Here is a 15,311-nt window from a genome sequence, read left to right as displayed (position 1 = left end):
TCATCGTGTAGAAGGCTCTCCACCCAACTCAATGGTGCAATGGACCACAAGCAAGAACTTAATTTAGAATGTGCTTATTTTGTTAGATTTGGTAATTAAAAAATTGATCCCACTCTGACTGAATCAGAGATGTTGAAGTCATTGGTCTGGGAGGGTATGTTCCTGGGAGTGGGTGGCTGAGGTGAGATTTCAAACAGGGTTGTTGAGGAAGAGGAGTTCAAGTGACTGAGAGGACATATTGTTGGATAAATTGTGTGTGTGTGTGTGTGTGTGTGTTGAAATCACCAAGAATAGGGAAAGAAGTGTATAAGAGAGTGTGGCAGTGAGCCCAGAGCTAAAAGAAATCATGAGCAGGGAGTAATACACGAGTACAGAGTAGCAGCAAGCAGAGGCAGTGAGAGAAACAGCTGAGGGATTTTAGCAAGGGAGGAGGGAGGATGGTATGGAAGCAGTATCTGGGGGCCAAGAGGACACCGCCCCATCTCCAAGCCCAGTGGTGAGGAGAATAAGGGGAAAACGTCAGTGCAGGAGAAGCTACGGGGAAGGAGGAGCAGCATCGGCAGGAGGAGCCCCAGGTGAGAGGGATGTTCAGGGAAGAGGCTACAGATTACAGGGATTTTGCTAAAGAGGGTTTCTGAATCCAGACGCACATTAGAGGGCTCTTGAGATGCTGGGGTCTTGTAATGGGAAGATGGAGACAGAATGAGGATGTATGGAGCCCTATGGCGAGCAGAGAATAAAGAAGTGGGGTGACCTGGGAGCCTGGGATTCTTGTGACCATCGACACAGGTATCAAAGGCATGATGCAGTTAGTCCTGGAGAACCTGAGGCAGGTGGTGGTGATGAGGGGCAGGGAGCAGTGGTGTCTGGGACTCAGTCTTGGCTCCTGTCTCTGGAGGCAGTGAGACCTGGGACAAATGGGATTAGTCCCACTTTAAGACCCTTAAAGGGTCCCACTTTATAGGCTTAAGACCCTTAATAGGCTGCTTCTTAACCCCTGTGCATGGAAGGAAAAAGGTAGGAGTTGAGGCTGATGGATGTAAGATGTGGATTCTTAATCACATCTACTAGCTTCAGCTGTCCTGCTCTCGGGAGGCTCACTTTTTTACAAAGAGAAAATATGTGCCATTGTAACTGTGCTTCAGTGGGCAAAGTAGAGCAGACTTCATTTAAAAGGCTGCTCCATGTTCATTACAGAAAACAAAGTCAATGTGCTGTTGACATTATTGCACATGACTGCGCAGCTGCGCACAAGCTCCACCCACCAGGTGAGTCTTACCTCTTTCCCTGAGTCCTGATGCCTTGCTTCTCACAGAGTGGCCCATGGGCCAGCAGCATTGGCATCACCTGGATGCTTGTTAGAAGTGCAGGATCTCAGCAAGACCCAGACATACTGAATCTGCATCTGCATTTTAACCGGATCCCCAGGTGATCCTTAGGCACGTTAAGCCTGAGGAAGCACTGTGATGCATTTCTTCTTGGTAGTAGGAACAAAGCGGGTGCCTCCAAGAAGAAAAAGGCAAGTGAAAGCAGCAGCTCCAGGAAAGATGACATGTTACTCATCAACCTTAAGATTCCAAGTTCAATGCATTTTCCCCCAGTCCTGGCAGTGTATTGGATTCATGTGAACTTCATTAAAAATTAAAACAAACAAAGTTCTAACTTGCATGACTCCAAAAACATTTCATTGTTTCTTTAGAGAGAAATAGATGAGAACAGACAAAGTTGATTACACAGAATAAGGACAAAACAACTCTGAACTTTTAACCTGCATGAGTTGTCAGTAGAATCTCAGAATCATAGAATTCCAGAGTTTAGAGCAGTTGGCTCAACATTGGCTACACGTCAGAGTCACCTAGGGAACTTTCCAAAAAGTACAAAATACCAGGGCTGAGCCCCAATCCCAGATATTCTGTCTGAGGAAAGAGCCTGCCATCAGGTATGTTTCAAAAACTCTCTGGGTGATTCTTATATGCAGCAAGGATTGAGATTCACTGGTAGAAATAAGATGCAAGACACATACGTGATTTAAAATTATCTAGGAGCCAAACTAAGTTGGTAGAAACAAATGAAATTAATTTCAATAATATATCTTAACCCAATATGTCCAAAATATTATCATTTGAAATGTAATTAATATAAAAAACTAATAATGATTTTCTTCTCAGTAAGACTTTAAAATCCAGTGTGTACTTTACACGTGTAGAACATCTCAATTCAGTTTAGCCACATTTCAAGGGTTCAATAGCCACATGTGGCTAATGACTGTCACAGTGGACCATGTAGTTCCAAGTAATAACAGTAGTGCTGGTCTATGAAAGATAGGTTTCCACCTCTGGAAAACAAAATGATTGCCCATTTAAAGTAGAAGAGACAGTTCAGAAGATAATGAGATGTAATTCAGTATTATTTCTTGCTTGCAAACAGCCTCTTAAAATCATCGCGGAAGTTCAATGAAGGGGTAAGATTTAGAAGGTTTGCAAAATTTCTTCCAAAAAGGGAAATGTCTGGGATTTACATGACAGAGGCCAACCCTTACATGGTGCTATGTTAAGGCATATAAATGAATACCGTGCTGAGTTTCTCAGCAAACTATGGTGTTGGGAAGGGCTGATCTTCTGATTTTGATCTAGGAAAAATAGGAATATAGTCATTGGCTACATTTTCTTTTTCTCTCTTGGAATCAACCATTATGAAGAGCAGGCATCTTTGGGGATTTTGGTGTCTGCACAGCTGAATCAGCATCGGAATCAGGAATGTGCGAGGCTAACATTCTGCGGCTTGGCATTCCTCTCTCAATTCCTCCACTTCTTAGAAAAGAAGCGTCACTCACTGATATTCTCCCCAACCAGCTGTGGAGTGTAATAAAGACCGTCCTCTTAGTATTAACATTAGATTGCATTCTTAGGATCTAATTTTCACCATGGGATTTTTCCCTAAAGAAATTAGAGAAATCACTTAGCCATTGGCATGTGTTAAACTGTAACCAGGTCATGTAGCTCTTCTGAGCCTGAGGCAAATAAACAGAAAATCTTAGTGACATGTGCTGAGAACTAGGTTAAACAAATTTCTCAGGATGGATTGCAGAGTAGTTTGCTAGTGCTGGCAATGAAGTGTAGAGGCACTTAGGAGGGATGGTTTCTCCTTTCTCTTTTTACCAAAATGTCGTTGCTTCCCTCATAAGCAGTTTCTTCCCAAAGCCGACCATGTATTTGTTTGTTTGTTTGTTTGTTTGTTTGTTTTTTGAGGCAGAGTTTCGCTCTTGTTGCAACAGCACAGTCTCGGCTCACTGCAACCTCTGCCTCCCAGGTTGAAGGGATTCTCCTGCCTCAGCCTCTTGAGTTACAGGCGTGCACCACCACGCCCAGATAATTTTTTATTTTTATTTTTAGTAGAGATGGGGTTTCGCCATGTTAGCCAGGCTGGTCTCAAACTTCTGACCTCAGGCAATCTGCCTGCCTCAGCCTCCCAAAGTGCTGGGATTACAAGCATGAGCCACCGCGCCCGGCTCTGACCATGGTTTTATAAAGAGAAAAGGTTGAAAACATAATTGGTCTTTGGTCTATCTAGTTTCTCCATTTTGTACCCTTCTTTCACCTTTGCCAGTAATACCCTTTTCTCTCGGAAGGCCCTGGAATGTTTCTCTAGTGTCAAAATTCACCCCATCAAAGAGTTGTGAACTTAACACCAAAGAGTAACCTGTTTATATCACAGTGTGAATTACACAGAACTATCACTCTTCCAGTGCTTTTGTGATGAAGAATAAAGCACTATCAGAACAATATCATGCGTCCGCTAGGTAGTGAAGATTTTTAAAAAGTGGGCACAAAATTAGAACAAATGGAACCCTGAAACCGCACTACATAGGCAGATAGCTGAGTACAGACTGAAGTTAGAAAACCCTCCAGGGGTTAGGTATGAATCTGCAATTATGATAGGTGGCCCTCAGGGGGCACTTCAGCGCCTTGGTTGTGTGGCCAGACTGGAGTGCTGTGGCACGATCTCAGCTCACTGCAACCTCTGACTCCCTGGTTCAAGAGCTTCTCCTGCCTCAGCCTCCTAAGGGAGAACTTTTAAAAGGGATTTTCGCAATTTTAATAGCCCAGCAGTATCCTCTCACTCTCTCTTCCTTTTCCACTGCTACCTGAAATGGAAGGAGCTGCTCGCTGTGTTAAAATGTGGAGATTATTTTGTAAATTTGAATATGAAGAATAGTGTCTTAAGCCATTCTCTCATTGTTAAAAAGAAATAACCTGAGACTGAATAATTTATAAAGAAAGAGTTTTAATTGGCTCTCAGTTCTGCAGGCTGTACAGGAAGCATGGTGACATCTGGTCCCAGGGAGGCCCCAAGAAGCTTACAATCATTGTGGAAGGCAAAGTGGGAGAAGGTACATCACATGGCAAAAGCAGGAACAACAGAGTGAAGGAGGAGGTGCCACACACTTTTAAATGACCAGACCTCCCAAGAACTCACTCATTATCTCCAGGACAGTCCCAAGGGGATGGCACTAAACCACTCATGAGCAATCTACCCCCATGATCCAGTCACCTCCCATCAGGCCCCGCCTCCAACACTGGGGATTACATTTCAATGTGAGATTTGGGCAGGGACCACATCCAAGCTCTAACAAGTAGTTACTTTAAAACAAATGAAGTAATCTTAGCTGATATCTGCAAGATATTATAAGGGCTTTTCAGGTCAAATTACTCTGAGGTTCTCATGAGAGAAGTCTGACATATACAAGATAAAATGTGTGAGGTTTAATCCATCTGAAATTCTACAGTGCTCCTCTTTGCTTAAAGATTAGGTATAGATTATTCTGTCTAATATGATGAGTGTAGGACTCACATAGTGGATTAAGTTAATGCTGAGTGGTAAGGTAAAGACATATACATAAATCTTAACGTTTGACTCAGGAGATTGCATTTCACTTGGCACCTGGTAGGAAACCATTGAAGGTTTTTGAGTAAGAGGGGTGGCATTCATGGAGTAGTGCTTTAGTGTCAGGGGAAATAGAAAGGAGGGAAAAAGTTCAAAAGCTTAGTGGAAGTGGAATCCATAAAACTAAGTAGCAGATCAAATGTAGAGACTAAAGAAGAAAGATGAGTTAAAGATGACTCCGATGATGAGCAGGAGGATGATAGTGTCCTGAAAGAATGGGGAGGCCAAAAGTTGGAGAGAAATATAAACTTGACCTTCAACATGCAGAGTTGAGAATCAGATAAAAATGTGTATGTGAAGTGCTTTGAAAGGGGCACAGGACCATTGTCATGTAATAATGCCATTTAGTAAACACGAGGCAAGTATTTTATGTGTAAGATCTCAGATACAGGCTGTGCCCTCATTGTCAGGAAAATGATGCGTAAGTACAGGAGAAAGAACTTCAGGGCAGAGGGAGAGACTATATCCTGGACTTTTTTTTTTTTTTTTTTTTTAATATCAGTTGGGGCAAAGAAAAGAGGCAATGAGAAAGTAGCAAAGAGAACATAACAAGTGAAACAACAGGAGGTCACTCTAAATAGCCCAATGACTTGGAGATGACAAGCTTCAATGTGGTAGAAAAGACAATGGGCTTCAAGTAGGAATGGCTGAGTTCAAATTCAGACTCCACAAGTTAACTAGCTCACTTATCGTGGGCAACTTCACCTCGGCGTGCTTCAATTTCTCTATCTGTAAAATGGCGCTATTTAAAGTATCTGCTCATAGGGTTATTGTGAGGATCAAGGGAGATCATACTTGAAAGTGCTAAAAATAGTGCCTGGAACACCGCCACAACTCAAAAACTGTTAGTTCTCAGTAGTAGTATCATGGAAGTTAAATCAGAGAAAAAAAAATTTAACTATTATTTTAGGTTCGGGGTACATGTAAATGTGTGCATAGGTAAACTTGTGTCACAAAGGTTTGTTGTACAGATTATTTCATCAGTCAGGTACTAAGCCTAGTACCAAATACCTATTTTTTTTTTCCAATCCTCTCCCTCCTCCCATGCTCCATGCTCCAATAGGCCCCAGTGTCTGTTGCTCCCCTCTTTGTGTCTACGAGTTCTTATCATTTAGCTCCCACTTGTAAGTAAAAACATGTAGTACTTAGTTTTCTGTTCCTCCATTAGTTTGCTAGGGATGATGGCCTCCAGCTCCATCCATGTTCCTAGAAAAGACATGATCTCGTTCTTTTTTATGGCTGCATAATATTCCATGGTATATATGTACTACATTTTCTTTATCCAGTCTACCATTGATGGGCATTTAGGTTGATTCCTTGTCTTTGCTATTGTGAGTAGTGCTCCAATGAGCATATGTGTGCATGTGTCTTTATGGTAGAAAGATTTATATTCCTTCGTGTATATACTAGTAATGGAATTGCTGGGTTGAATGGTACTTCTGTTTTAAGTTCTTTGAGGAACTGCGACACTGCTTTGCACAATGGTTGAACTAATTTACACTCCCACCAGCAGTGTATAAGCATTCCCTTTTCAGATCAGAGGCAATTTCAAGGAGGTGGTAGATGATGCCAAACTTTTCTTAGAGTGGTGATAGTGGAGGGCAAAATTTGTCTTTAAAATGTGAAATTTCAATTAGAAGATTAGGGTGATTACAATAGCAGTAACAACAGAAACACTAACTCACATTTATTTCCTTCAGTGTGGCCTTCTGATTGAATTTGTTATACATTGGGGAAATTATTTTCAGTCTTCCTCATGAGCATGAAAAAAGTCTGACAAAAAAGTAACAACATGTAAAAGAGTAGGTGTTTAATATTTATAGCATTAAGTAGCATGTTTACTTTTTCTCAGAAGAAAATTTAACAGTATAATTTGCCAAGAGGAGGTAATCTAATTATCATGTCCACCCTGAATAGCATACTGCCATGCCTAGGACTTGTGCTGGTGAACATTTAAAAATATTTTCTCAATGCACATCTTCTAAACACTGTGTACCCTGCTATAATTTACCCTACTGTAACACTTTCCCTAGGATTTATACTAGGTATAGGTCAGAGATTTAATTACATTTTTTAAATGGATGCTATTTTTAGGATCCTCCTGAGCCTTTAAATTCTAGTTGACTATATGTTGTTTCATACTGTAGTAGTCCGTTCTCATGCTGCTCTAAGGATGTACCCCAGACTGGATAATTTATAAAGGAAAGAAGTTTAATTGACTCACTGTTCCTTAGGACTGGGGAGACCTCAGGAGACTTAGAATCATGGTAGAAGGGGAAGCAAACACATCCTTCTTCAAAAGGTAGCAGGGAAGAGAAGAATGAGTGAAGGAGGGGAAAGGCCCTTACAAAACCCTCATATCTCATGAGAACTCATGCACTATCACAAGAACAGCATGAGGGTAACCACCCCTATGATTATCTCCCACCACGTCCCTCCCACGACACATGGGGATTGAAGATACAATTCAAGATGAGATTTGGGTGGGGACTAGCCAAACCATATCACCCACCCCTAACACCCCTGTTTGCTTCTAGACCTATAACTATAGACTCTGGTCCCGGCAGGCCCCTAGAGGTGAGGTTCATAGTGTGACTCATGAGGAGGTGCACTACACTTCAAAATAACTGCTTGAGTTTTCTCATTTATATAAGCAGAAATCTGAAGAATAGGAATGGGAATGGAAATTAAGGGTGTGGGATAATGGTGAAAGGAACATAAAGTTGGATCAGGCTGAATTTATTGATCTGGGCCCACTAAGCAGGGATTCTGCATTTAATGTGGCAGCTTAGGGAGTTAACAAAAGGTTCTAATAGTTTATTTGCTTGGTTAGCTGAAATATAGATGAAAAGATGTCCCACTGTGAGTGACCTAGAAATGCCTGAGCTCCCTTGGTTTAATATAGAGGAAGGGATCTAAAGGCTTAGGGATATGGGAATACTAGAGTGGATTAGTCCTGCTCATCCCAGCTGGGAGAGTCCAGAAGCCATATCCTTCACCAACACCTTGTAAAACAAATTTGTGAAGGAGGCACCTGCTTCCTTGAAGAGCTCTGTGATTGTTCTCTATATGCCAGATCTTACAGTGGGAACCATGGTCACAATTACAAAACTTAAATACAATGGGAATAATTGAATCCCAAGGGAGCTGGGGCCAAGTGGCAGCACTCAACCTTCAAAGGCAAAGTGGGCGTAGCTGCCGTAATGGACAGCAGAGGCAAAGCGGCAATCAGAATAGTCTGACTCATGTAGAGCTCTGGCATTGGCTAATTAATCACAATGTTCCTAGAAGTGAAATTCATAGGAAGCCTGCTGCATTCTTACTTAATTTATAAGCAGAAAACTTCCAGGTTGAGTGGACAAAGGCTAATTTGAACTATAAAATCAGAGAATCATGGCCCCTCAATGAATTTCAAGACTTGAATCGGTTTACAGACCCAGAACCTCTTGAATGAAGGGAAGGCCAGATCCCCTTGAGGTAGGACCCCACTACACTACTGATAATTTATGCTGTTAATCTTTCTCTCATCCTTCCCCAAGAGACCGCTGGTCTTTTACCAGAGCAACTGCACTGGGGAAAGGGGAATGATCAGAACTTTTGGGAACTACTGGGCACTAGCTCTGAGTTGACGCTGACTCCAGGGGACCCAAAACGTCACTGTGGTCCTCCAATTAAAGTAGGGGCCTATGGAGGTCAGGTAATTAATGGAGTTTTAGCTCAGGTCTGACTTACAGTGGGTCCAGTGGGTCCCCAGACTCTGACACTCATCAGTGTCAGAATGCATAATGGGCATAGATAGTTGGTCATACTTAGCAGTTCACAGAACCCCCATGTTGGCTCCCTGACTGGTAAGGTGAGGGCTATTATGGTGGGAAAGGCCAAATGGAAGCCATTAGAGCTGCCTCTACCTAGAAAAATAGTAAATCAAAAACAATATCACATCCCTGGAGGTATTGCAGAGATTAGCACCACCATCAAGGACTTAAAAGATGCAGGGGTGGTGATTCCTACCACATCTCCATTTTATCCTACCACATCTCTTTTATTTGGCCTGTGCAGAAAACAGATGGATCTTGGAGAATGACAGTGTATTATTGTAAGCTTAACTAAGTGGTGACTCCAATTGCGGCTGCTGTATCAGATGTGGTTTCATTGCTTGAGCAAATTCACACATCTCCTGGTACCTGGTGGGCAGCCATTAATTTGGCAAATGCCTTTTCTCCATTCCTGTCCATAAGGCCCACCAGAAGCAATATGCCTTCAGCTGACAAGGCTAGCAACATTCCTTCACTGTCCTCCCTCAGAGGTATATCAACTCTCTGGCTTTGTGTCATAATCTTGTCTGGCGAGATCTTGATTGCTTTTCCCTTCCACAAGATATCACACTGGTTCATTACATTGATGGCATTACGGTGATTGGACCCAGCGAGCAAGAAGTGGCAAACACACTGGACTTATTGGTGAGACATTTGTGTGCCAGAGGATGGGACATAAATCTGACTAAAATTCAGGGACCCTCTACCTCAGAAAAATGTTTAGGGGCCTGGTGATGTGTGGCCTGTTGAGATATTACTTCTAAGGTGAAGGACAAGTTGTTGCATTTGGTCCCTCCTACAACCAAGAAAGAGGCACAACGAGGCCTCTTTGTGGGCCTATTTGGATTTTGTAGGCAACATATTCCTCATTTGGGTGTGTTACTCTGTCTCATTTATTGAATGACCCAAAAGGCTGCCAGTTTTGAATGGGGTTCAGAACAGGAGAAGGCTCTGCAACAGGTCCAGGCTGCTGTGCAAGTTGCTCTGTCACTTGGGCCATATGACCCACCAGATCCAATGGTGCTCGAGGTGTCAGTGGCAGATAGGGATGCTGTTTGGAGCCTTTGGCAGGCCCCCATAGGTGAATCACAGCAGAGACCTCTAGGATTTTGGAGCCAGGCCCTGTCATCTTCTGCAGATAACTACTCTCCTTTTGAGAGACAGCTCTTGGCCTGTTTACTGGGCTTTGGTGGAAATTGAACATTTGACTATGGATCATCAAGTCATCATGCGACCTGAACTGCCTATCATGAAGTGGATGCTTTCTGACCCATCTAGCCATAAAGTGGCGGCATTTACAGCAGCATTCCATCATCAAATGAAAGTGGTATATACGTGATCAGGCTCAAGCAGGCCCTGAAGGCACAAGTAAGTTACAGGAGGAAGTGGCTCAAATGCCCATGGTCTCCACTCCTGCCTTCTCTCCCCTAGCCTGCACCAATGGCCTCATGGGGAGTTCCCTATGATCATTTGACAGAGGAAGAGAAGACTAGGGTCCGGTGCACAGATGGCTCTGCACGATATGCAGGCGCCTCCCGAAAGTGGACAGCTGCAGCACTACGGCCCCTTTCTAGGACATCCCTGAAGGACAGTGGCAAATGGAAATCTTCCCAGTGAGGAGAACTTCGACCAGTGAACCTGGTTGTGCATTTTGCTTGGAAGAAGAAATGGCCAGATGTGTGATTACTGATTCATGGGCTGTAGCCGATGGTTTGGCTGGATGGTCAGGGACTTAAAATGAAGCATGATTGGAAAATTTGGGACAAAAAAATTTGAGAAAGAGGTATGTGGATGAACCTCTCTGAGTGGTCAAAAACTGAAGATATTTGTATCTCATGTGAATGCTCACTGAAGGATGACCTCAGCAAAGGAGGATTTTAATAATCAAGTTGATAGGATGACTCATTTTGTGGACACCAGTCAGCCTCTTTCCCCAGCCACCCCGTCATCGCCCAGTGGGCTCATGAACAAAGTGTCCATGGTGGCAGGGATGGAGGTTATGCATGGGCTCAGCAACGTGGACCTCCACTCACCAAGGCTGACCTGGCTACAGCCACTGCTGAGTGCCCAATTTGCCAGCAGCAGAGACCAACACTAAGCCCTTGATATGGCACCATTCCTTGGGGTGATCAGCCAGCTACTTGGTGGCAGATTGCTTATATTGGACCTCTTACATCATGGAAAGAGCAGTGGCTTGTCCTCACCAGAATAGATACTTACTCCAGATATGGGTTTGCTTATCTTGCACACAATGCTTCTGCCAATACTACCATCCATGGACTCACGGAATGCCTTATTCATGGTATTCCATACTGCATTGCCTCTGACCAAGGCACTCCCTTTACAGCTAAAGAAATGCGGCAGTGGGCTCATGCTCATAGAATTCACTGGTCTTACCATGTTCCCCATCATTCTGACGCAGTTGAATTGATAGAATGTTTGAATGGCCTTTCAAAGTCACAATTACAAGGCCATCTAAGTGACAATACTTTACAAGGCTAGGGCAAAGTTCTCCAGCAGGCTGTATATGCCCTGAATCAGCGTCTGATATATGATACTGTTTTCCCATAGCCAGGATTCACAGGGCCGGGAATCAAGGTGTGAAAGTGGAAGTGGCACCACTCACCATCACCCCTAGTGATCCACTAGCAAAATCTTTGCTTCCTGTTCCCATGTTCTGCTGGCCTAGAGTTCTTAGTTCCAGAAAGAGGAATGCTGCCACCAGGAGACACAACAATGATTCCATTAAACAGGAAGTTAGGATTGCCACCTGGCCACTTTGGGCTCCTCCTACCTCTAGGTCAACAGGCGAAGAAGTGAGTTAGTGTTGGCTGGAGTGATTGACCCAGACTATCAAATGAAATCAGTGTACCACTCCACAATGGAGATAAGGAAGAGTATGTGTGGAATACAGGAGATCCCTTAGGGTGTCTCTTAGTATTACCACGTGATTAAGGTCAATGAGAAACTACAACAACCCAATCCAGGCAGGACGACAAATGACCCAGACCCTTCAGGAGTGAAGGTTTGGGTCACTCCACTGGGTAAAAAACTACAACCTACTGAGGTGCTTGCTGAAGGCAAAAGGAATACAGAATGGGTGGTAGAAGAAGGTAGTCAGCAATACCGGTTATGGCCACCTGACCAGCTGCAGAAACATGGACTGTAATTGTCATGAGTATTTCCTCTTTATTTTATTAAGAACATGTTTGTGTGCATGTACACACTTGTACTAAGAAAATATATTCATTTTATTTATGAATTCATGAGTTTACAAGCTCAGTGTCTCCAGCTTTATTTTTCCTTTATTATATGACATTAGATTTATTGACTCCATATCAGCATTTAAGTGTTGTTAACTTTATGTAATTGCATTTAGGTTAAAGATTAGTGCACTTCCAGTTGTACAAAGGATAGCTGTATTATGTTAGGTGTAGGTATGACCTTATTATTGTCTTTATTTGAAGATTATATATGATTTCAGGATATGTATATGGGTTCAAGTTGACAAGGTGTGTACTTGTGATGGTTAATATTGACTGTCAACTTGATTGGATTGAAGGATGCAAAGTATTGTTCCTGGGTCTATCTTTGAGGGTGTTACCAAAGGAGATTAACATTTGAGTCAGTGGACCGGGAGAGGCAGACCCACCCTCAATCTGCGTAGGCACCGTCTAATCACCTTCCAGGGTAGCTAGAATAAAGCAGGCAGGAGAAGATAGAAGAGTAGACTTGCTGAGTCTTCCGGCCTTCATCTTTCTCCTGTGGTGGATGCTTTCTGCCCTTGAACATCGAACTCCAAGTTCTTCAGCTTTAGGACTCTTGGACTTGCATTATTGGTTTGCCAGGGGCTCTCAGGCCTTTGGCCACAGACTGAAGGCTGCACTCTTGGTTTCCCTACTTTTGAGGTTTTCGGACTTGGACTGATCCCTTCCTTGCTGGCTTCCTTGCTACTCAACTTGCAGATGGTCTATTGTGGGACTTTATCTTGTAATCATGTGAGTCATTTCTCCTTAATAAACCCCCATTCATATATACATCTATCCTATTATTAATAATCTGTCCCTCTAGAGAACCCTGACTAATACAGTGGGTGGTGAGGAGAAGCAGCATTGCCTTGTCTGGCAACTGCCTCAGGGGAGGTCATCACTGTTGCCTCAGGCAGTTCAGGGTTTATCTCCTCAGATAAAGGTGGAAAGGCTGATGGCAGCCTGGGTGGAAGAAGGGATGTTGCCCCCACTAGGGGTGAGGAGGCTGTTTCCTCTGGCAAAAAAAGACTCAACAGAGTTTACAAGCACAGCATCACCAGCTTCATCAGGGTCCTCCCACATATCCCCATTCCAAGTTGCAGGATCCCCTTCTTTTCCAATCAATATCCTCACTTTGCCAATAGACACCTGGTGAGACAGAGTGTACCTTTTGGTGCAGGTCAGCCACTTGCATGATAAGAGCTTGTGTCTGATTTTCCACATTTTCAGTCCTTTGTCTACGAGAGATAAGACTCTCACTCGGCAATTCTACAATAGGCTGTCTGCAAGCTGAGGAGCGAGGAAGCCTGTGGTGGATCAGTCCAAGTTCTATAACCTCAAAAGTAGGGAAGCCTACAGTGCAGCCTTCAGTCTGTGGCCAAAGACCTGAGAGCCCTTGGCAAACCAATAATGCAAGTCCAAGAGTCCAAAAGCTGAAGAACTTGGAGTCTGATGTTCAAGGGCAGGAAGCATCCAGCACGGGAGAAAGATGAAGGCCAGAGGACTAAGCAAGTCTGCTTTTCTATCTTCTCCTGCCTGCTTTATTCTAGCTGCGCTGGAAGTTGATTGGATGGTGCCCACCCAGATTGAGGGTGGGTCTGCCTCTCCCAGTCCACTGACTCAAATGTTAACCTCCTTTGGCAACACCCTCACAGACACAACCAGGAACAATACTTTGCATCATTCAATCCAATCGAGTTGACATTCAATATTAACCATAACAAATAACAAAATCTGGTTTCTTGGAATATGAACATTTACTGTTATGGTTTGCTAGACTTGCTTCATTTAGAAAATGTAAAACTAGGCTGGTCATGGTGGCTCATGCCTGTGATCCCAACACTTTGGGAGGCTGAGGCAGGAGGATCACTTGAGGCCAGGAGTTTGAGACAAGCTTGAGCAACGTAACCAGACCTGTATAAAAAATCAGCCAGGCATGGTGGTGCCTGCCTGCCATCCTAGCTACTCAGGAGGCTGAAGCCAGAGTATTGATGGAGCCCAGGAGTTCAAGTTTGCAGTGAGTTATGATTGATTGCACCATTGCACTCCAGCATGAGTATTAGAGCGAGACCCTGTCTCTTAAAAAAAAAACAAGGAATTATACTATTATCGTGCAATAAATCACTGTAAGCAATTTGGTATATTTTTTTCAGACTTGTTTCCATATATTTCTTTTTATATAGTTGTAATCATTCCACACATGTAATATTGGTGCTGTTCTTTAATATGAAATTATTAATACTTTTATTTTACTACATGGTCTTCAGAACCATGACTTTAATTATTATATAATAATTCATTAAGTAGCTATATTATGATTTACCTCCTATTCCCTTCTAACTGGACATTAGTTTCTTACTTTTTTACTGTTAAAATGGCAGCATTTAACATATTTAAGTATGTAGCTTTTTCATATTTAATATTTTTCCTTATACTTAGAAGTTCAGCTGAGGATGAAAGGGCACAAGCATTTTTATAGCATTTGGTAAACAATGGCAACTTATTTCCCAAATGGACACACACACACACACACACACATATGTGTTTATGTGAGTGTATAATTTTGCTAAGAGAAAAAAATGCCTTGTTTTATTTTGTATTTCTCTGATTTCTTGTAGGTTTGAATACTTTCCTAATTGCATCTCTCTGTTGTTCGCTTATTCAGCTCTTTTGTGTTGGTCTGTTTCTAGGAAAGTGATTCTTTTGTTTAAAGTTAATTTAAGATGGTTACACTAAAGTTAGATTATTTATTACTTTCTGATACTCCTCTGTCCCCAACAAAATATGGACTTCAGTCTAAAGATATGCTTTTGAAATGCAACATTTTATCAATGAGCTTTAAAAGGGCTTAATAATGTTTGTACTCAAACAGAATAAACCACCTGAAATACTTCCTTAAGAAAAACCCCAGAGGTCCTTAAGAAAAGAGAGATCTTCAAGAAGTAAAGCTTGAGATGATACACAAGTAGCACAAACTACTTACAAAAAATAGTGGGCCAATTTGACAGCATTTATTTAAAATAATTAGGTATTGATAGACATGATAATCTAAATGCAAGATTCCTTAGCATCTCATACTTACCTAGTTTCTTTTCCTTCCGTGAAAACTGCACTTTCTTTCCAATGAAAGCACAGAGGGAGAAAATGGAAAGTCTGAGGGAACAGTCAATGACCCGTGAGTGTGTTGAAAGTTGTGGCATTTGCTCTTCCTGTCTTTGACTCATCCATTACATACCTCTTGCCCTGGTGTATTAATCTGTCTGCAAGGAGCAGAAACCAATTCTAGCAAAAAAAAAAGCAGGGG

The 15,311-nt window shown here is 42.6% G+C and overlaps 1 pseudogene; it reads left to right on the top strand.

Annotated features, from left to right (window-relative positions):
- The first annotated feature begins 442 nt into the window (after nt 1-442).
- The window catches only part of LOC139364007 (uncharacterized), a 37,648-nt pseudogene continuing 22,779 nt past the window's right edge, over nt 443-15,311 (top strand).

The sequence above is a fragment of the Macaca nemestrina genome, chromosome 7 (assembly GCF_043159975.1).
Source record: "Macaca nemestrina isolate mMacNem1 chromosome 7, mMacNem.hap1, whole genome shotgun sequence".
NCBI lineage: Eukaryota > Metazoa > Chordata > Mammalia > Primates > Cercopithecidae > Macaca > Macaca nemestrina.
Note: the sequence above shows the minus strand (reverse complement) of the source record. Positions and strands in the feature narration are given on the sequence as shown.